This window comes from Octodon degus, unplaced genomic scaffold (assembly GCF_000260255.1).
Source record: "Octodon degus isolate 3935 unplaced genomic scaffold, OctDeg1.0 scaffold00209, whole genome shotgun sequence".
Taxonomy (NCBI): Eukaryota; Metazoa; Chordata; class Mammalia; order Rodentia; family Octodontidae; genus Octodon; species Octodon degus.
In genome coordinates this window covers 3,056,549-3,073,197 of record NW_004524785.1, presented here as the reverse complement: position 1 = coordinate 3,073,197, position 16,649 = coordinate 3,056,549, and the positions used below count along the sequence as shown (strand labels likewise).

At 48.3% G+C, this 16,649-nt stretch overlaps 1 long non-coding RNA gene across 2 annotated transcripts in view; it reads left to right on the top strand.

Moving 5' to 3' along the window:
* The window catches only part of LOC111813650, a 60,810-nt gene that overhangs the window by 1,990 nt on the left and 42,171 nt on the right, over positions 1-16,649 (top strand). The window contains exon 1 of one of the 2 annotated variants that reach the window (XR_002818843.1): positions 47-178. The exons of the other annotated variant lie outside the window; for it this stretch is intronic. This is a non-coding gene — a long non-coding RNA (uncharacterized LOC111813650). Of the gene's footprint in view, positions 1-46; positions 179-16,649 lie in introns of those variants that run through there. 2 annotated transcript variants of the gene reach the window in all.

Sequence of the window (16,649 nt, the reverse complement as noted above, 5' to 3'; positions counted from 1 at the left end):
CTCGGACGCGGGTCGGGCCGGCGGGGAGTTCCGGTAGGCGGAGGGTGGGGCGGCCGAGCGCGGCTTACTCCCCAGCGGGGTCAGCAGGGCCCGGCCCGGCCCGCGCCGCGCCGCGCAGGGCTGCTGGGGAAGTTGAGGCTCCCGGCCGCGGGCGGGGGTGGCGTGCTTCGGCTTCCAGGTGAGGAGGGCTGCCTGCGCTGCGGAAACCCTAACTGTCTGAAAAACACCTCCGCCGGCTCCTCGCGCACCCCGCCGCTCCATTCCCGGTCCCGTGCTGCCTCCTCCAGGCTCCCTGACTCCAACAGTCCCGCGGCTGGTCGGGCTAGCGGCTGCCACAGCCCAGCGCCACATCTGCCCGCAGCTTCGTAGGCAAAAGATGCAGCCTTTTATTCCCAGGCTGAGGTCGGTTATTTTAGAAACAAGTGGTTCTGGAGATGCTGGGGACTGTTAGGATAACCAGTGTGGTGCTTCCTGACAGGAGCGGTGATTCCTGTGCGTGTCTCTTGTTTTCCTGTCCCTCTCTCCCACAGAAACTTGGTATTTGAGACACGCCAGGTCGTTTGGAATAGTCTTAACAGCTGGAGATTGAGCTTGTGGCCCCTTTGGGTCCTTGTACCTGTCTAGATGTGTTAGCAAGGGATATATGGTCTTGGAGGAACCAACCACTTGCCCTCTCTGCGCCTCAGGTTTCATGTCTGGGAAGGGGATTCTACAAAGAGCCAGCTAGTCTGATAAAGACAGGAATAAGGTTTCTGGGGGAGAGAGGGTTTTTCCTAGTGTGGTGAGAGTAGCCACACAAACTCAGCCTGTTCTTATAAAGAAACTAACATAGACTCCAAATAAATGAGAAGATTCGAAAAGCAAAACAAAAAACCAATCATCAGTATTAGATTTACAATATAAGTTTTTTACTTGTGCAGACAAATAGTAGTGTTGGTCCTAGCCATCTATCTTTACTATAAAGTTGCTACCTGTATTACTTGTGGGCCTTCTTTTTTTTTCATCTTCAAGCTCAGTTGGTTTGTCTTGGGGCCTCACCTGAAAGACATTTTCCGGAGCTTTAGTTTTCATATCACAGGCTTCTTTGGATCTATCTGATGCTGGGATCCTTGTACACTTACACTTCTGCTTTTCTGCTCAGGCTTGAGCCGTGCTGAGCTGATTGCTATTGCATCTGTCACTGCTGAACTAACCTGTTTTCAAGTGAATGTAGTAAGCAAATAAGCAGTGCCCTTAGAGACAGCACATTAAAAATAGCTCCAAGAGATAGAGCACCCTCCCCCTGCCCCATTCCGTGTGTCCCCTTTGCAATCTCTCACTGAAATTCTGGGAGCATTTGGGTGCCATCGAATTGGAATGTCTGGATTTAGATAGCACATTAGTGATCAATCATGGTTCTGGATGGGGAGGAGTATTTTATTATAACCAAATACTTCTCTGTTTCCTTCCTAGTAGCCTTCAGAGTCTATATTGTGTTTGACCACATCATTTTCAATACTTTTGCATTTATTTTCTTTTTTGGTCAGTTTCTGGACAGCTATAGTTGTGGTTTTCTTGAGTTTTAGATGGCAGTAAGATGGTGTCTTCAGGCTTGACGGTTGGGTTCAAAATATCAGAAATGTGAATATGTGTAAATTTTGCTTTAGCTGGGAGCTATTAAATTAATAAAAATCGTGTTGCCAATAGTAGTTACCATCTGAGCTCCTGCCATGTATGGGACACTGAGTTAGGAATGAGCATCAGTTTCCAGGTGAGAAGACAAAGCTGGGATCCAGCACTGTGGCATGTTACAGTACCTTTGCACAAGTTACTGATGATTGCTGAGTCCATATAGATTAGTAACGCTAGAAAAGGAATTGCTAGCTGACCTAAGTGGTTGTGGCAATTAATGAGATCCTGTAAAGTGAATCCTTCTCTAACCCAGGACATTTTTAACATAAGTGCTGATAGACCCTGAAGGCAGTCAGGCGTCTGATGGCCCTGGGGACCAATCTGGAGCCCTTGCCTGACCTCTGTGAGCCTGGTTGCTGCATATGTAAAATAAGGGTTAAACTAGCTGCCTTGTGTTACATAAGGTGTGCTGTGAATTGCAGTGGGTACTCAGTTAAGGTTGGCCACTCCGGATAATGGAATTGATTAAGTCTTCCAGTAGGAATTGTCCTCAGGGGAAAGAAGCTTTTAAAGCACATTTTTGTCCTTATGAGTAATTCTCCCAGCGTTTGTCTCCCTACCCCAACCTGCAGTGAGTATTCTAGGACCCAGGATCACTGAGTCCAAAAGGAAGGATCTGAATAAAACGAGAAGCCAGCCAGCCGGGTCATTGGCAAGAAGTCAAAAGTGCATGTATAGGGACTTGCTAAGTTGCCTGGGCTGACCTTGTACTCCTGTTCCTTCTGCCTAGGCCTCCAGAGTAGCTGGGGTTACAGGGGTATGCAAACACATCTGGCTCTTTTTTGTTCATTTGTTCAGTGGGGGAAATGGTACTGAATTTGAGGGGCTTCTCGCTGATGGAAGGCACTGGAAGGAGAGTGGTAGCCCAAGGTGGGAGAAGGAGAAAGCAGGAGGGAAATAGTTGAATGTGGCTGATAGTGAAAGCTGGAAAGTTTGGCCTGGGGGACATCTCTGTTGGAGATTGGATCGGGCCCACGGGGACCAGTTTTTACCCAGGCCTGTAGTGTTTTGTGCTCAGCAGATTTTGACTGGTTGTGGTGGCGTTGTAAATGAGTTTCTAGAGTTAAGTTGTATGTTGAAAAGGAAATTAAATTCCAAGAGGGTATGTGTTGTGACTGATGCCAGAATTTCTCAGTATTTTATTAAGATCCAGTCAGTCTATAAAAGTACTCCTTAGTTCTCTGAAGATATTAATTAAGAAATCATTTAAAAAAATAGAAGCATCTCCTTTGTAAGCTTTTGAGGTGTCATCTTCCTAAATCTTTATTACAAATGAAGTTCAAAACATCATAGAGATTTGTATTTTAAAAGCTTTTCTTCTTGAAGGAAATGTTGTCTTTCTCTTCTCATTCTTTCCCTCCTCTCACATTGTTTTGATAATGAGTTAATTCTGGCTTCTTTCACATTTTGGCAGCCTGGCTTTTACATTCACCGGGCTTGCATGTGTCTTTTTTTTTTTTTTTTTTTTTTTTTTTTTTGTTTACTCGCTATGAAGAGGTGGTACAGCACGGTGATCAGCAGCGTGCCCTCGCTGGGGACAGTCTCTCCAGAGTTAGGCTCTTCACAGCTCAGACTTAATGGCTACAGCAGATTGTGGGGGAGGGTTTCTCATGTTATTCCCAATGTGTAGATGTGGAAATGGAACAGCAACACACGAATCCAGTCAGTTGTTACTCTTAGAGTTGGTGGTTGGTGGGGCACCAAGCCTGTGTTTCCCTTGATGCTGCAGAGTAGGCAGGGGCTTTGCTCGCTGTGCTGATAGGGTGCTGTCCTAGGAATGGGGAGCTTCATTCAGGAAGACAGGATGAGGTCCCTATGGAGAAAGGTGGCTTGGTAGGACTGTGGAGAATGAAGTGGAACAAGTAGAAATTCTAGAGGAAGGAGTTTTTTAAAGCACTTAGCTTGAGTTATGTTGGGGACTTGGAGGTGAGACACTCAGACAGTGGCTGTGGAGATGTAGAAAGAGGTAGACCTGTTAGAGGAGCTTAGCCCCTCTGCATATTGGAAGCGAGAGAGGGAGAAATCAAATGCAGGCCTTTCTTTTCCTCTCCTCTCTGCCTCCTTCCCACTGCAGTTCTGTGTGTTGGAGGTACCCTCTCCCTATAGACTAAAAGCAATCTTTATAGAAACCACAATTTCCTCCTTTGGTCTGTTGCTGACCGCTAGAGACCTGCATCTGCCTCCAGCCTGAAAGGGCCTTAGCCTTTCCTGCTTAGCCCCTGTGCTGATAGGGTGGAGGCCTCATTCCTCCCTCTGCTGAGGTATCTCCAAGGGCTGGAGGCAGGCTTCTCAGATCCCATTTAGGGAAATGCTGCCTTGAACATTTACACTTTAAAGAGAGTGCTAAAGGGAAGATACCACCAAAGAGGAAGCTTGCCTGGGGCGCACCCTGTACCTCCTTCTTCTGCTCTGTGAACTCCCCAGGGGAGTTCTGACTTTTCTCTGAGATTGATAGGCGGGGTTGGCTTGTCACCAAGCACACCAAGGTGGCTGAGGAAGGAGTGAAGAGGGGATGAGTCCGCAGTGGTGAGGGGCACCCACCCTCCCCTGAGTACTGAAGGCTGGGGGAGACCAGGCTGACTCAGGGGACCACGACCTGCACAGGGACTGAGAGGATGGCTGGTCCTCAAGTAGGACACACTGTTGCTGCGTGCGGAGTGCACGGGTCGGTGCCTTCTCTGATTCTCAGTGCCAGGCACAGTAGTGAACTTGCTGTCAGGCTTCCAGAATTCCTAATGCCCCTGCCCTTCAGGGATTTTGTTCTTGCTTTTGCCGGGCTGCAGACACATTGATCAGGTCTGGCTTTCTTTGGGCTGTGTTCTCTCTCTACCTTGTACCTCTGTTACCAACCCGCTCTGCTGGCTAGTCTCTGCGTGGGCTGCTCTGGCGCACTCTGCTGGGTGTTTACTTCTTTCCCAGAAGGAGTGACCTCTCTTCTCTTGTTCTAAGAGGACTGCTGAAGTGTCGAGCAGGAGCGTTTGGCTGATAGGGCACAGGTTTTAACTGCAGAAAACTGTTTTTGCCTGCATTAAAGCCTTTTAATCCTCATGCCTCTCTTGAACACTGTGTCCTAAGTAAAGCCTCTTCGCTGTTCTTTGGTGTTGTGCACATACAACACGTGTGTTGGGAGTATGTTTGTTTTAGTTATTACTGAGAAGCTAAAAAGATACTTAACAAATGTTGAAATCTCCAACAGTGCCACAGCTCTGGCAAACAGAAAGAATAAATATATATTTAGTCAGCATACCATTGATTTATCCCTCTTTTTCCCCATGTTTTGGCAGAACCATCTGATTTGTATACCGGTGCAGTTTGGATTTCAGTAGTGAGTGAGAAAGAGGCCTGGGCTGCTTGCCGAAGTGGAGGGACTCCAGGGCTCCGGGGCTGCCAGGCTTGGCTGGCTGTCCCCGCCCTCCCGGGAGCATGGAGCGGCAGTCGCGAAGGTGGAGCCTGGCCAGGTTCTTTCCTTGGCTTGCTTGAGACCAGCTCTGTTGGGGACAGTGGGAGGCTTCCCCTCTGATGTGGAGAGGGAGTGTTCTCTTAATCCCAATTTTGCCTTTTGTCTCTTTGTATGGGGCTGAGAGGGAAGATGTCTCTAGAATTGATAAATTAGGGAGATTGTAGGTTCCGGGGAAGGCAGGCTGGCAGTTTGCAAAGAGCTTTTCCCAGTTTTCCTTGCCCCGCATGTCTTCCTTCCCTGTTGATCTTGGTCCAGTCTTTGGAGGCCCAGAAATGGGACTTGAAGCTTATTGGTCCGCCTTAAGTCAGCAGCGTGCGAGTGCCACCTGGATGCGGTACCACGTTGGCACAGGAGTTTCATGTTGGCATTAGGACCTTGTTGGGTAGTGGTGTTCAATTCAGATGCTTTTTTCTTAAACCATATAGGCACCATATGAGTATATTCTGCTTCAGCACCCCGCCTTCTGCTTGAGGTCCTGTAGAAGTCCCCCACTGGGCCCCCCCCCCCCCCGCCCGACATTGCCTCACCGCCAGAGCTCAGGTAACAGCTGTAGCAGTTGCGGGCCTATCCCGAAACTGCCAGCCTCTGCCAGCCTCTGCCTGTGGTTTTCTTTTCTAAGCCTAGATGTGCTAGTGTATATTGTTCCACTCTTATTTTTTTTTTTTTTCCACATACCTTGGAGATCTTTTCATGCTTGTAGCTCTTCTCAATTATGGTCTATAACATGTAGGTGTATCAGTTATGAATTGGTTTCCTATTGGATGTATAAACGATCCTTAATTTTGCCTGTTACATCTTCTTACATATACATTAGTATGCATATGCATGTGTTTCTCTAAAAGTGCAGTTGATACATTAAATATTATCTTCATTTAAAATGCGGTAGGCGGGGCCGGAGAGATGGCCCAGTGGAATAAGCGCTTCCCTGGCAAGCGCAAGGGCCTGAGTTCAATCCCTGGTTCCACCAAAAAAAAAAAAAAAAAAAATGCGGTAGGCCAGGTGTCACTGTGCACAACTAGTCCTGGCATGTAACAGGCCGAAGCAGGAGGATGGACTTCTAGGCTGGCTTAGGTTGCAGTGAGTTCAAGGCCAGCTTGAATTACATAGAGGCCCCCCCCCCCGTTATGGTTTCCCCCCATACTGTGCTCTCAAGGACTAAATTATCAGTCCTGTGTCAGGTTGTGCCCTTCCCCAGTGGCTGCCGTTCTGCTGGGTGAAAGAAACAGAATGTGTTTAGTAGGTGTTTTGGTGCTTGCTGAAGTCGTGACACTCCTTCAGCCTCTGGATCTTAGTAGTGAGATTTTAAACATTCAGAGTGGATGGGATTTTAGAAACCTGGTGCTGCCCCACAAAGACCCTGGCTGTGTCAGGGTGCTGTGAACATCGTGTCACCGAGGGTGGCACCGTGGCACCTGGCAGCACACACTGCTGGTTGCACATTCCTTCCATCTCCACCGAGTCTGGGCATGGCAAGAGAACACTAGTTTTGGTGCAGTGTGCCTACTTGTTACTCTGAACCTCCCTTCTGAGGAACCAGGCATGTATAAATATAAGCAGAGACCAGTCTGTCCTGCGTTGCCACAGTAGGGTTTCAAGATAGAGAAACTGTGTCAGAAAATTAGAAGTGCCTGCCAGAAGAGGCAGTGGGTGTGTGGTGAGGCTACCTCCGTGTGGAGCAAGTCTTCTGGCTGTGTGGTCATTGTGCCCTGCTCTCCAGGCTGGCTATAGGAATGTCATGACACTTTGTCACTTACTGGAGTGCGGTGGGGAGCAGCAGCCTTGGCTTTTCATTGCTGACCAGCACCTTAGAGGAGGCATGTAGGAGCTTGCTCAGGTAGGCTGAGCCCAGGGCCATCGCTGCAGGCTGTGACCCTGTGAGCTTCAGGAAGCCTTGGTTTCCTGGATGGCAGTGTCCTTCAGCCATTGCAAGGGGGCCAAAGGGGAGCGTGGAGGAGGCAGCTTGGTGCGGGGAAGATGCCGGAGCTGGGCTGTGCTGGGTCTCAGCTGTCTCCAAGCCCGTGATGGCTGTGGGACTCCAGCAGTTTATTTATCTCTTTGGAATCCAGTCTTCTTACTTGGAATGCAGTTAGTACCTACCTCACAGGATGGTTTTGAGGATTGGTATAATAGTATTTTTAAGGCTATCAGCATATTGCATAAAAATATTCAGTAATTTTGAGTACTGACTCTTGTTTATGTTCTTTTTACCTTGATAAATGCCTTAAAATGAATGACCACTTAGGCAGACACAAGGACTAGGGTTCAATCCCTGGCCTGCCCTGCCGGCCCCACCCCGGGGCATGCTGAGATGTCCATTGAGACCAGGTATGGTGGTGCATGCCTGTAATCCCAGTGCTTGGGAGGCTGAAAACAGGAGGATCACTACAAGTCTAAGCTGTGTAGTGAGACCGTGTAGACCCTGTACTAAATACATTTAAAAAAAAATGATTAAACACTGTATTTGCTAAGTTTAAAAATAGAAGCAGTTTGGTAATATTACAGAGGGAAAGTCAGCAATTCCAGCACTCAGGAAGAGGCAGAGGCAGGAGAAGCACAAGTGTGAGGGCAGCGTGGGTTACAGGCTAATAAATTGAAGGCTGACCTGGACTCACAGAAATGGGAAACTCAGGAGATTAGTAGCTACCTAGAAACACATGACAGTTGGAGTTAAGGGAATGGAGAGAGTGAAGGTCGAGGTTGGGGTGGAGCCTTTAGCAGGACAGGCGAGTAATCTTGGATGTCCCTTACATAGCAGTGAGCCATCTTCCTGGGCGCACACCCAGGCCACAGGTAGTGGCCTTGTCACTGTTTTGAACTGAGTCCCGAGGAGGATGCTAGTGTTATTTTCTGTTTTGAGACCAATGAGTGAAGCCCTGGGTAATGTGCCTGCCCCACACCACGTAGCTTGCAGGACAGCAGAGAAGTAGGAGGTTTGGAGCATTCGAAAGCTGAGATTGTCTCCCTGCTGCTCCGTGCTGCCACGCATTGCCCAACTCCAGCCATAGATAGCAGAAGAGAAGTGTGTAGTGCTGGCTGTGCCATTCACTCTCCCTGAGCACCTTGTGAGACGAGGTCACTGACAAGCACAGAGGTAGCAGCCAGGGCCAAACAGTGCTGGGGCTCAGACTTGGTCCTGCTTCCTCCAGAGCTTGTGGGCTTGTCCTCTTAAGAGCACCAGCCCCAGGTCGTGGTCCATCTGTGCTGGGCTCTTTTTCCCAGTCACCACTGTGCATGTGCAGACAGGTTTGGATGTGACAGTGCGTTCATTTGGAGCCCTGCATTTGTTTGCTAGCACTTATTCCCAACCAGGTTGTCTGAGAGCTGCAGGTTGAGTGTGGAGAGGGCGGTACACCAGCCCCACAGAAAACCCAGGGTGCTGGAGTCCAGATAGAGTAAAGGAAACTTTGCTTTTGGGAGCTGATCTTAGTGGGTGACCTGCGGTCTGTTGGACTTGGAGGAGCACACCCCAAGGACACCATAGGACCTGGGTAGGCTGTCTGACCTGCTGAGTTCCACGTAATAGAGGCCAATGACATGAGTCTGAAGGATGCATATATAAATTAAGTACTTAGCCTGTGGTATGAAAGAAATTTCAGAGTGGTGTGTAGCAGGCACTCCCCTGAACGAAAGTCAAGAGTGGAGGCTTCACCCTGTCTCCAGAAAGCTGCTCAGAAGCAGTATGAATTAAAATGATCCTTGCTTACCTTTTTAGAGCAAGCAGATTCAGCTTTTTCCACCCTGCTACTTGAAGGATAGGACACTGAGACCCCAGGCCCAAGCCTGGATCCTACCCCTCTGTTCTGACACATCACACATGTGGTTAGTTTTGTTTTGTTTCATTTTGTTTTGTTGGATCAAGAATCGAACTCAAGGCTTTGCACTTGCCAGGCAGGCACTATGCTGCTGAGCTATAATCCTGGCCCAGTATGGTCAGTTATTACTGTGTGTAGCAGCTGTCCTGGGAACTGGGTTGGATAGTACTCAGCTTATTGCAGGAGCTCAGCATTGTGTATCACATAAATAAACAAGGTCCCAATCCAGTTCTTGACCTGGTTCTTCTGAGGAGTAGAACAGTAGCCTCTTAGCCTCACTCTCTGTGGGATGAGTGTTTCACCTCTGCTTCCCTCCTAAGCCCTTTTTATTCACTCACAATTTGGTCAGCAAATATTTGCCCTGTACTCAGTGTAGTTACTTTGTTTGGTGTTAGAAATTTTGCACTGGACAAAGAAGCCAAAATCCTGTTCCTGTGGGGCATATTTTCCAGTGAGGATGCCAGACACTTTAGTGTCTTAATTACAGTACATGCTATGTATGTTAATTTCCTAGGGCTGCTGGACCACAGGACCAGAAGGGGTAGCTTAAGCAACAGAACTTTACTCAGCCACAGCTCTGGAGGATTTGGGGGAATCTGTGTTTCTTTCCTGGATTCTGGTAGTTACTAGCACAGGCTCTTCCATCACACTTCATTGCCTCAGGCCCACTGTCTCTGTGTGTTAGTCTGGGATCTCCAGAGACACAGAACTAATAGGAGATTAGTGCAACAGTATGACCCCTTTGTGTTAGATTCTCCAGAGAAGCAGAGCCAGCTGGGATGTGTGTGTGTGTACACAGATTTGTAAGAGGGTGTTGGCCCACATATTATGGGGGCTAGAAGTCCCACAGTCTGCAGACAGCAAGCCAGGGACCCAGCAAAGCTGATGGTGTAAGTTCCAATCCGGTCTGAAACCAGGAGAGCTGATGGTAGAAGTTCCATGAAAAAGCTAGCAAGGCTTGAGACCCTAGAAAAACCAGTATTTTAGTTGAAGTCTAAAGGCAGGAAAAGATCAACGCACCAGCTCAAGCATTCAGTTAAGAGGAGCTACCTCTTACACGGGCTGTTTGATCTGTTCAGGTCTTCATTGGATCCACGAGATCCATCCACACTGGAGAGGGCAGTGCTTTACTCAGTCCACCAATTCAAGAGTATTAATGTCATCTCGAAACACTTTGGCAAGAACAGAATGCCGTGTGGCCAGATGGGTAGGCCTCTGTGGGCTAGTCCGGCTGATAGGTACAATTCACCGTCACGTGCACCTGAATGAAATATGTCTGCACAGGCTGTATTTCCACTTAAAGTCACATTCTCGTTTCAGATGGAGGTTTCTTGAGACATTGTTTAAGCCACACTCTATCTGAGCTGATAATGGTTGCTGAAAAGCAGAGAGAGTGCCTGGGCAGAGAACAGGTGAGGTGTGGACAGAGGCCGAGGAAGGCCTTGCTGAGACGGCAGTGCTGACCCTGGACTGGGGAGGTGAGGCGCGGAGGAAGAGGCTCAGCAAGAGCAGAGGGCGCGGTGTGAGCCCGCACGCACCCTGCTAGGTGTGCAGGGGCGGCGTGTTTTGAAGTGCACTGTTGTTGTATGTGTTGGGAAGAGGTTGTGAGGACAGGTCTAAGAGGGTGTGTGTGTACGTATGAGGGGACAAGGATCAAGGAGGGTCTTGCCTGTTCTTTGAAGCTTTTCGCCTTTGTTCTACTGAGGTGGAAGTCACTCCTGTGGCTGTGAACACACATTAAAGCAGCTTGTGTGGACCAGCTTGCAGCAACTGCTTCTAGGTTTCACAGAAAGAAAATAGTGCTCTGTTGGACTGTGAGCACCACCTTTTCCTATATCTGTTCTTCTAGGTGTCTTTACACCCACTTACCTCCCTACATGTATGTCATGTATGTGGAGAAGACAAGGAAGAATGTGACAGGAACTGCTGGGGCTGTCACTGTGGGGGGCTCAGCTCTTCCCTCCAGCCCTGAGCCTGCGCAGCTCTTTGCCGACGGTTCAGGCTGTCCTTGCTTTGACCAGGAAGGGAAGTCCAGGCAGACCTGGGGGAAGAGTGAGTGCACTGCCGTGAGGTCTGCACACATGGGCCCTGTCTTGGTGACTTTTCTCTCAGTGCTGGGACAAAATACCCGACACCCAAAGTTAAAGAAAGAAAGGCATGTTTAGCTCACAGTGAGTGAGCTTTCAGTCCACACTCTGGTTCGCTCCCAGGCCAAGCGGCACCCGGCAGAGGGCAGCCGTTCATGGCAGGGGAGAATGGCAAAGAACAAAGGGAGGAGAAGGGTGCGGCAGCTAGCTAGTCTCTCTTCTTTCCTTACATTGTTTTCATATTGTGTTCAGGTTATTTGCCCCAGGGTGTGTGGAGCACCCACACACAGAATCCCAGCATTGGACCATGAATTAATTACAAACTCTAGAAGTCCACCCCAGTGACTGCATGAGGCTTTGGGGGGAAACCTAGACATAAAGCATAACAGGCCCTGTCTTCAACCACTTTGTAAAGGGCTTACAGAGTTTTCACACTACTTTCTTTGTACTTGTCATAAAAACATGTTAGCTTGCAAGCTCTGAATATCAGTCATAAGAAGGGAATTCAGGCAGAGCCTGGCCCTCAGCTTGCTGGGCCTGGTGGTCTGAGGCTTGTGTGATTGCTAAGGGACTCGTAAGTTCAGATTCCTTGGCCTGCGAGCCTGGGGAAGTGGCCCTATCTGGTTGATAAGGAATTTCCTCTTTGAGCTTCCAAAGGAAGGGCCTGAGTCTGCATGATGAGAGCTGGCCCCCCTCTCCCCCACCATGGGGGGCATGGGTGGGTTTGCTGCCTCCACCTTCTGAGGGAATGCCAGGAGCAAAGCACAAGGGGAGGTTATCTGGGCGGCACTGCCTGTGGCCCCTCTGGAGAGCATCATCCTAGAAGATAATTATGTATAAGCAGAGATGGAAATAGAGTTCCCTTGTGCCAGGGACAGCTGCTCCTCTGTAGTGTTTGAGGAGCTGCCTTTAGGGCACCACTACACCCTCCTCTTTTTCAGGCAGAACACACCCCTACAAAATGAAAGTTGTGAAGGCTGTTCCTAGCTAAAGTGAGTATTGCCAGTGTATTTTGGGAGAGTGTAATTCCTTCTCAGATTATTTTGGGTGTTTCCCCTAGCACATCAAAAGAGCTTCCTTAGAGGAACTGCCTTTTGAATAGCACAGCCTTTTTCTGCCGGAGTTGCTCAGGAGTTTCTGGCTTGGTGGGCTTCCTTCAGGAGTTCGGGAGCCTGGCTTTGTTTCTGTGATGTAGTTAGAGCCAAGAGGACTTGCTCAGGAGTGGGGGCTGGATGGACCAGACAGACGCTTACGTGTTTCTATAAAACAGCTTCGCTGTGCTCCTGTCTCTGTGTTGTTGTGCTCCAAGCACTCAGTCAGTAAGAACTTCTTGGTGGGCAAGATGGTACTGGACACGGGCTGTGGCATCTTCGCTGGGCTCTGAATTTACTGTTTGCTCGGAGCTTAGAGAGCCCAGCCTTCTGATCACTAGGGAGGGACTGGAATGTTAAGTTCTAATCCCACTGCTGCTGCCGTGGGTAAGCTACTTGCCTCCCCAACCTCCGTTGCCTCATTTTTACGCTGGGGAATGCATGAAAGGACTGGAATGAGGGTTCCCTTCTTTGGGTCCCTCCCCCCTGCTCTGGGCAGTGCCTGTCAGTGTCTCTTAGGTCACAGTGGCAGCTTTTTGAAGCCAGGGCTGTTTTGGGCAAAACCAACGTGAACTGTCTGTCCCACCCATCCATATACATAGAGAACACTCTCCAGACTCAAGACCGTCGGCTGGATCACCCTTAGTGGCCTTCTTTCCATCTGGCCAGATTCACATTTTCAGTTAATGAGGGCAGAGCAGAGAGCAGCGGGTGTGGAGGACGCGGCCAGCTGTCCACTCCAGCCGGGGAGGTCGTGTCTCCGGGACGGCTTTCCTTGCTCTTCTTTCAGGTTCACACAGCTCGTTATCTGCATCTTGAACGTCAGCCTTGCGCTTCTGGATGCCTTTGTGAGAGCTGCCTTTGTAACTATAAGGCAGGAAAGAATGGTTCGTGACTACAGGTTTGTATACGCGTTACATTATAAATTTGTAAGAAATATCGATGCATGGGCAAAAATACTACAAAAATGATGTTCCAGTTGTTATGTCTGGTTTTTGATATTATAAGAGGCAGGTATTTCTATTTTTGGTATTTTCTATATTGAGCATATGTTGTCTTTATAATAAAGTGATTAAAAGTACTACTAATAAGTGGCTATTCATTAGGATTTAAGTATGCAGACTATGCTTTTTACAGTTTATGTACAGTTTATGTACAGTTTTTGTGAACTTTTTTGATTATTCCTTTTTTTTTCTGGCGGAACCGGGGATTGAACTCAGGCCCTTGTGCTTGCCAGGCAAGCGCTTATTCTACTGAGCCATCTCTCTGGCCCTGATTATTCTTTTTTTTTTTTTTTCCTGATTATTCTTAAATACAAATGTTAACCTAATTTTGTTATTTCTGTAAAACATAATGTGAAATTTACCTTTTAGATACATATATTTACTGTGGGATACTCTTTTTAACTCATTTTATAAACGAAGCTGAGACTTAGAAAAGCAAAATTACTTGCTGTGTTAGCTTCCTGTCATGACAAAATACCTGAGGTAAACAACCTAACAGGAGGAAGGAATCAGGAGTGTTGTATATGTGTATAATCCTAGGATTGTGAGTTTGAGTCCAGCCTGTCTACAGAGTGACTCAGAGGGACCCTATCTTTAAAAAAAAAAAAAAAAAAAAAAGGCTGGGATGTAGCTCACTGTGAAGGCCCTGAGAGTTCAGTCCCTAATATACCAAACAAAAGAGAAAGGAAGGTTTCTTTTGGTTCCTGGCTTTAGAGGTTTCAGTCCTTGGTTAACTGGTCTAGATGCTCTTAGGCCTGTGGTAAGACCGTACATCCCGTGGGACTGTGTGGAGAAGAGGCTGTTGATGTCATTGCGTCTGGAAAATGAGGGATGGGCCGAGGCCCCATCATTCCTTTCTAGACCCGCTGCCAACGGCCTGGCTTCCTTCTTCTGGGCTCTGCTTCTGAAGGTTCTGCCACTTCCTAGTGATAGTGTAGACTGGGATCAGGCTTTTGTGGACGTTTGAGATCCTAACTCCTGTCTCAGCTCATAGAGCTCTTAAATTCCAGAGATAAAATGTGAACATGGCATTAAAAGATACTCAGAGGGCCTTCAGCTTTCTGGGCTCTCAGCTTTGGGGGCATTGGAGCCCGTGATGTATGTATTGTTTTCCTTACTACACTGACTCTAGAAAGCCGTTTGCTTGTGTGTACCTTTCCTTCAAAACTTCTAGGGGTTGTGTTTTGTGTTTTTGTTGGGGGAGATGGTGATCGGCCCCATGCAGGTGCCACTCGGGCGACACAGGTGCCATCTGTCAGTTGAGCACCAAGGTTGATGAGTTGTCCATGTGGAAAAGGCTGATGCGTGGGGGCTACTGTCAGACAGGTGCTGGGCTGGAATTCTGTCTGGAGAAAGTGTCTGTGGCAGGGTGTCGAGAAGAGAGCAGCTTACAGTGCAGCCATTTGCTTTCCTCCGATCTGAGTGTGCCCTGCTGGCGGATTTTGAATAATGTGCCTTGAACTTGCCATTAGAGGTGTGTGCTTCAGTCGTGATGTTTACTGCATGGGAGACATGCTTTGGCTTCACGTTGAAAAGTGCCCATTCTGTGCCTCCTGGGATAGGGATGAGGCTTAGATGTTACCCTGTGGAGGAATACGTGAGAGGGCTCTCAGGTGAGTTTCTGTGATGGGAATTTTGAGCGTGTAATGGTAAAAGGGAGTGTCTGCCACTGACCCTGAGATATGGCGAGGATGGGTTTGGATGTGAAGAGTGACAGGCTTGGTTTGTATTATTTTGTTTTTGCCATCTGCTTGCTTCCTCCACTGTTGCTTAGGAGGTTGGTAGAGTTTTCCACTGTCTATCTGGTCTCCTGCTACCTAGTACTAGATGCTTTGAGATTTTATTGGAAATCTGTCCAGATTTTATTGAAAATTTGTCCTGGCTAAGTTCCTTGGATTCATTGTCCCTTAGACTCATATTTCCTTACTGAAGTGAATTGTAATTTAGGTCATTTGGTAGCTCTGTGGTGCTTGTCTGTCTGCTGTGTAGCAAATATCTGTCTTTGATCTCTATTAGCCCTGTGTGAGTGGGCGGGGCCCTAGCTCTGTCACTGGAGGGAGTGGAGCTCACTTCACTGAGTTGGTTTCTGTGCAGACACCACAGGACATCAAGATGAAGAAGACAGGTCTTATCTCCCATAGAGTCCCTGTTTCATGGGGAAGATACGTAGTTACGAGGATTTGGATGGGTAGCTTGAAAAACCACATGAGCTATGTGGCCCTGGGTCTGCATAGGTGGAAGTGCCTCCTGGGGTAGTCAGGGGGATGAGCTGTTGGCCCAGTGCCTGTGACTTTTTGCTTTGCAGCAACTGTCTGAATCATGCTTTTTCAAGTGGGGATTTCTATCCAGCTGCCCTGAGCTAATGTTTGTAGTCATCATGATTGCAGTGCACTTTTCATCTGACAGAAAGACGGGGTTTGTGCAGGGCTTTGCGCAGGTCAGTGGCCCTGTCTCGGGGTCCACCTGTTTCTGAGAATGGTGCTCAAAGACTAAGTAGGTCATGGATACCTATTTTGAACTGAGGATAGCTGGGCTTCCTGGACATATAATTTCCAGATCGGATCCTGTTGGCCTCATTTACCCAGAAGGTTGGTCACAAGCACTCTCTGGTCGGTCGTAGGGTATATTTATAAAGTGTGAAGTGTGTGGAGGCAGGAGATACTCCAGTTCCCCAGACCTTTTGAGAATCAGTGATGGAGAGGCTGCTGCACCCTGCAGGAAATGGAAGTGTAATTTTCCTAACCTGCTTTCTCAAAACTGTGGCTCCTCACTAACTACATGAAATCGTTTGATTGTTACCCAGCGGTAATGTGTGTCTGATTTAAGTCAGTAACAGCTTCTAGCTATTGATTTATTGTATATTGAGTGTTTTGTGCAGAATAAATATCTCATTTAATCCATCCCTTGGAAAATGAATATTGTTTCCTTCACTTTACAAAGGATAAAATTGAGAATCAGAATGGCACAATCATTTGCCCATAGACCTGTGTGTAAGTAGCAGGGCCAGAGAATTAAACTCAGGTCCTAGGGCCAGTGAGAGCGCAGCGGACTGAGTGTCATAGCTCTGGGAATAGAAAACCTCCCTGTCGGGAATGGGGAGCTCAGCTGCGACTCCTCAGCCTGTTTCACCTTCCTTTTGGGAGAGGCTGGCTGTGGTCGCTGAGCTGTAGACCCCCCTTCCCCAGCAAAGCAGCCTCCCTGTGGGTCTGGAGTCCTGTTGTAGGCTGTCACTCTGCAGTGACTGACCAGGGGAGTCTCAGTTTGTAGTCTTCCTTGGGCTTGCTCCTGTTTCACTGTTTTTTTCTGAGTGTCCTTGCCCAGGGCTCTGCGTGATACAGTGAGGGGGTGAGCGCCTCCACTACCAGCCATGTCCCGGAACACTCCTTCCTGTGGTATTCCATGCTTTCCTTACACATTTGAGGAGGGAAAGTTCATCAGGGGTATATGTACTTCGCCTTTTTTACAGTTGTCCCCACTGTGCTCCTTATAGTCCTGGCAGCAGTGCTGCTGCTTGGTCCTTTGTA